The sequence below is a fragment of the Taeniopygia guttata genome, chromosome 15 (genome assembly GCF_048771995.1).
Source record: "Taeniopygia guttata chromosome 15, bTaeGut7.mat, whole genome shotgun sequence".
NCBI classification, from domain to species: Eukaryota; Metazoa; Chordata; class Aves; order Passeriformes; family Estrildidae; genus Taeniopygia; species Taeniopygia guttata.
In genome coordinates, this window is record NC_133040.1 from 5,263,374 (window position 1) to 5,269,373 (window position 6,000).

The following is a 6,000-nucleotide window of genomic DNA, read 5'->3' on the forward strand; positions in this document are numbered from 1 at the left end:
GTCACCAGCAGGTTCTCACAGCAGTGCCTCCAGAATCAGGAGGAATAAAGCACTCTCCTGCAGAGGATTTGTGATGGGGCTGCAGGTGCAGGAGACTTTGTACCCAAATAAACAACAACGACAAGGCAAGTGTGATGTAAAGGAGGAATAAAGGAATGTAGCACACAATGGGGAAGGTGGAATCACTTCTTAACAAATGCTTTCCATGTGCTCCTCCACCACAGGAACAAACCACAGCATGAGGGCCCTCAGGCTCTGCCTTTGGGAAGTATCCATTGGCTTTAGGGTTTAGCAGTGTGGTCACCCCAGTTCAGAGTCAGCTGTAAAGTCTGGAATGCACAGAGAGGCCATTGCAAATGTCTGTGGGACACAGATTTAAGGGTATTTTCCAGGATAAGAATAAGGAAAAACTTCCAGCTCTTCAGGTTTCACTGTGGGGACATCCACACCACAAACCCACAGATCAGCTGTGCGTGCTTGGCCACAGGCCTTCAACTTGAATAAATTATATGACAGCCTCAAGCCCCAGAATTCCAATTATGCCATGAGTGCTAAACACCAAAACCAGCCACCAAACCTTTTCCTTCACTTCCATAAGATAACCTCAGATGAAAGAAACATGCACTTAAGGGGCACGTAGGAATCCAGCAGAGATTCCAGGAAAAAACACAAAAAATGTGAGGCTTGGGCACAGCCTGCCTTGTGGAAGGCACCTGCAGCAGCCCCCCAGGGCCCCCATTGTATCCAGTATGAGGAGTTTGGCGTCCTGGCAGTGACAGCACAGCTGGAGTGCTGGAATGTGTTAGAAGTATCTATTTCTCAAACCATTATGCAATGCAACTACTTTACTGCTCTTATTAAGAGGTTGTGAAAGTACATGCTAGATTTCATCAGAGGTCAGTCAACAGTTCTAACCTTCCCTTTTCCCAAAGTACGACAGCTCAGTTTGCTTACCTGGCAAAATAGATTTCTCAATCTTTACCTCTCCATTTTTCCACATTCCTTTTCTCATCTTAATTTTCCTGCTTAGCTTGTGTGCTCTATCCCATACCCTGTTATCTTCTACCCCATCTCTCTCTTTGCTCCCTGCCTGTTATTGCTACACTGTCTTTAATGTTTGCCTGCTCCCTTTTTTTGCCAAGTTCCAGTTTTCAACCACTGTGAAAATGTTTGATTCACACAGTTCATTGTTTCTTCTTCAAAGGAGTCGTCCTGAAAAATAACCTGCATGTGCTGGAGCAAAGGCAGGGAAGGGAAACCTGGCATTCCCTGCTGACTCTCAGCTTGAAGCCTTGTGGGCAACCACCCAGCGAATGAGGAAAATAAGGAAAATAACAGCCACTGTCCTGGAGGGGAAGGGAATTGAGTCTCTGCAGCACAGCATCAGAGTTTTGATCCAGACTTTCTCAGGCAAAGGGAAAAAAACGAACTAGATTCTGCATTGTCCAAACTCTCTGTCCTTTACACATGTCCCAAACTAACCTGGAATAATACATCTTGGATTCCTGAGCACTTCATACGTGCCTGATAAATTGTAACAAAGGGTCAAGAGTTTGAGGTGATGGCATGAACCTGTTGGTTTGGTCTGAGGCTGAGAGCTCCCAGAGTTGTTAATCTGTCTGGGAAAGAGCTGAGGGAGAGCTTGCAGCGGGGTCAGGCTTGTGCATCACTCTGCCCAAGGGGGGGCACAGCTCTCTCAGGATTTCCTTTGCACACACATTCATGGGGAAAGTTTGGTTCCTCAGCGGATGGACAAAATGTCCATGAAAACTCTGAAGGGAGGGGGGTGTTTGAAATGTCTTCCTCCAGCAAGGTTTAAACCTCCTGGTGCTCAGGTACAAAGTGCTGACCTCTGTTGCCACCTCTGCTCACCTCCCACAGAACTGGAGCTCCATCCAAGATCATTCCCCTCCAGTTTAGGTACCTGAGGTGGTCCTTATTTGAAAACATGCTCTGCAGACACTGGGGCAGTGTCCCCTGTCACTGCAGTAGTAGGGAAATGGAAGACATCTCTCTAAGGAGGTTCAAGCCCACATCTCCCATGGAAATGATCTCAGTAATAAATTATAGGGTGTTTGTTCCAGGTGGAGCATTCCCCACCCTTGCTTTGATGATAGCCCAGTGTGCAGCGCTGTAAGAGATACATTGGGCAAAAGAGAATTATTAAAGCCTAATGAGTAAAGCACAGACTTATTTTGCCTTCTTTTGCCACTGACTGTTTTACCTAATGACAGGTAAGGTCCTGTGCAAACACATCTCTTTGAACCACAGAACCACTGAAACCATGGGGAATAGGCTCATCCCATGAATTCCCCTCACTTGTAAGGATATTTTCCTTCTAAGGTTGTTATTGCATCTTACAGATTTTTCTTTTCTTTTTAGGTGTCTATTGTCTTTACTAATTACTGCATTATCTTTACTTTTGGACATTTCATCCTTAGTATGTGCTGCTTGCAGAATTATGGAGAGAAAGAAATCCCATTGTCAGCTCATTTAGTGTCCTGTTGGGGAGAAGAAAACCAGGAGGGTGGGATTCAATAAATGTTCAGTAGAACCATCCAGGTAAGTGTGTCTCACTGGTTCCACTTCAACAAATTTAAGTGATTCTACATTACAAGTGATTTCCCTATTTTACCTTTTGTCTTCTTTCCAGACAGATTTGAAATTTTCACTTCTTCTCATCATAAAGTGCCACAGAACCATGTGTTATACACAGTATATATAATCTATAGTTTCTTTACTATTTTTGTGACCTTATAGTTGGAAGCCAGCACCACCTGAGAATGACAACTATGAGAAATATTTCCTATTTTCCACCTAGGCTGCCAAGCACAAAACCAGAAAGATGGGTGAAAAAAGTTCCTAATACAAATTTGTCCACAAAATCATCTGTGTCCTTAGCAAAATAATTCTCATTAAGAAGTAAGTATGGAATAAAATCAGCACCCAAATAATTTACAAGTGACATATCAGGAGCAAGGACACTGGGAACAGCAAGGCCACTTATTATTTAGGGTAGAGTTTAAAGTCTCCTGTGGTTTAGGTACAAAAAAGTCTTCTGAGAGGAGGGGGGAACTGTTCATGTGCAGAATAAGTAGAGGAGAAACAAGAGTAACCAGTTAAGACATGAAGAGAAGCTCCAGCCTTTGGAAAACACACTGTGTATTCACACCAAGCACTAGGCACAGAGTAATTGAATAAAATAGTTCTGAGTAGTAATCCCAGTGGGACTTGGGCCAAAGGGTGAAAGGAACACTTTGGAGCTGTGATTCAAGATGTCCTGGAATCCTTCCTGACCCGCTGGGTTGGAATTTCTGACTCGACACCCTGCCTTTACTCAGAATAGGAAACTGGATCCTAACTGCGGGTTTCTTTTTATAGAGCACACTTTATTGCCAACTTCCTTTGGAGCCCAAGTTTATCTCTCCTGGTCTTTAGGCACTACACCAGTCATGAGACACAAGTGCAGGAGAACATGAGCTCTGCTCCCCAACATGACCAGCCATTCTCCAGAAGGCAAACAAGAGGCCCAGAGCTTGTCTTTATTCCCCGTGTAGGGAATACAGAATGCACTGAAGGGTTTAAAACCAGCTGGCTCATCTTCGGCCTCCTCCTTCTCCCCCTCTAAACTTGGCCAACATGAAAGGACAGCGACATGGGCCAAGAAATGCTTGCCAGGATTAGAGGCCAAATTGGAGATTTCTTGTGTAATGCAGTAACAGGCAGGGGATGGGAAATCATGCTCGGGGAGAGACCTTGATCACCAGGATTTTCACTGAATTTCTCCCACAGGACAGAGTCTGCCCTGGGGGATTGGACAAGACCCCTCTGATTTGGTTTGGGCACTGCAGCTGGTAAGTTTGCACACCACAGTCTGGGGTGTGTTCTAGCTCTGGTGTTGATTACAACTTAGAAAGGGAAAGCTTTGAAATAATTGTGGTTCCTTTTGTATTATTCTACAATTGAAAAGGGGAATTTTATCCCTTCATTTCCACTGAATGGCAAAGATCAATACAGCATTTAGAATATATGAATCATTTAAGCAAGGCAAAACCTCTCAGAACCTTTTTTGATGTTGAGACAACACCTCCTCTTTTAAATCTATCCATGCACTTAAATCAATATTGATCATTTATTCCCATTGTATCTCACATGAAATTTTTGGAGTGAATTAATCCCAGAACACATGATATTAATTAATCTTGCAATTTCCTTCTTATTGAGGCAACTGCTCAAGTCTGTGACAAAGGCAGACTTAGCAGGCAGGTTCCAGCTCTTGGCACCCAGTTTGGGTTTGAATGAAATGCAGGTATTAAGTGACTTGCCCAAGGTTATGAAAAAAATTATAGAGGAGCAACCTAACACAGAAACCACAGAACCAAATGAGGCACTTAAACAGAAAGGCCTCTTGTCTCATCCAAGAAATTTAAAAATAACATCTCTATAAAGAACAAAATTCCAGAAAAAGGTATATGTGATACCACATTTAACATTTGCTGTCCTATAAAGGAAATTCATTTTAAGAAGTCAGACAGAAATTTAAGTAGCAAGCCAGTAATAAGAGGCAAAGAAAGTATTCACATTTTCCCCATAGAACCAAACTCTATGGATTTATGTTATAATATGTTTCCCAGAGGTAAGATCTTTGTTTTGGAAAACTGGAAGTGACTGCATCAGAACCATTTTCAGCACCAGTTCCCTCCATGGCTTTAGCCCCTTCTTCTGTTTGCAGCGTAAAAAGTTTGAATGTCGGGGATCTGTTTCATGAGCTCCCCTGGACTGACTTCAGTCCTTGCACCAGGAGAAATAACATTTCAAAACTACTAAAATAACAGTTTCTAAAACTACTAATATATCCAGGCCCTACTCATTTTTGGCAGGATGGCTCTGATCTCATTTTGACAAAAATTATTTTTCAAAATTTCCCCCTGTACCTTCAATTATTTGCCAAATCTGGCAAAGAAACCTGAACTAGGTGACTTTCTTCTCCCTCTTTTTCACAAATACAATAATTTAGGGAGAAGAACGAAACTGCTTTCAACATGGCTGAACAAATGCTTCTGCTGGTAATTTTTACCAAAATAAATTTCCACCAGTGTCTGTGATTTTTGGTTTTTCACACTTTCCCAGGCATAGATGTTTATATACAAATTTATTGGTATGACTTTATAGCCAAAAAAAAAAAAAAAAAAACCCAAAAAAACCTGAAAAATCCAAACTACATCTAGGTGAGATTTGGGGGGTTATTTCAATTAATATTCACTGTTGCTATTTCATTAGATTTATTCATTCTAATTAGCAGTGATTTAAAGAGAAAATCCCGCTTTCATTGCCTCAAGGCACACAGAGCCAGCAACTGGGGCTGGCTTTAACACATTCTCCCTCCACAGGGAAAGGGAGCTTCCCCAGTACAAATACCAAAAAGATTCAGATCCACTTCATCCTGAGGGTCTGCTCCTTGCAGGATTTTTCCATGTTGTCTTAGGCATGTGACAGATGGGATGTGTTGTGGGGACACTGGTAGGATGGAAGAAATGGAAGGACACAAGGAACTTTAGGGCAGCACTGTGGGGAAATTAATTCTTCCTGCACACAACACAGACTACTGGGATTTGGGTTTGATGGCAAATTTTCACTCGTAGGTTTGCAGAGCTGTCACCTCGTTTCAGGAAGGGAAACCACTCACAGACTTGTGCAAAGCCTCGCCAAAATCCCAGCTTCTCCACCAGATCATGCTCAGTTATTCCAAGAAAATCTGATTGCAGAAGAAACAGCTTAAAATGGCTCCCCTCAGCATGAATTCAGTGTTTGTCCTGATTTGGTTCTGGACATGGGAGGTACATCAGGAGAATATTCTCCCCTGTGGCCCATTCCATGGAGCTCCCATGGAGGTCAGGGAAGTTTTCTGCATGAGTTGCATGGAGGAAGGCGCTGGGAATTTGCTCTGCGGTGACAGCATCTGCATTGCAGATTGGAGAGGGGAATTTTGCCCTAAGTGCC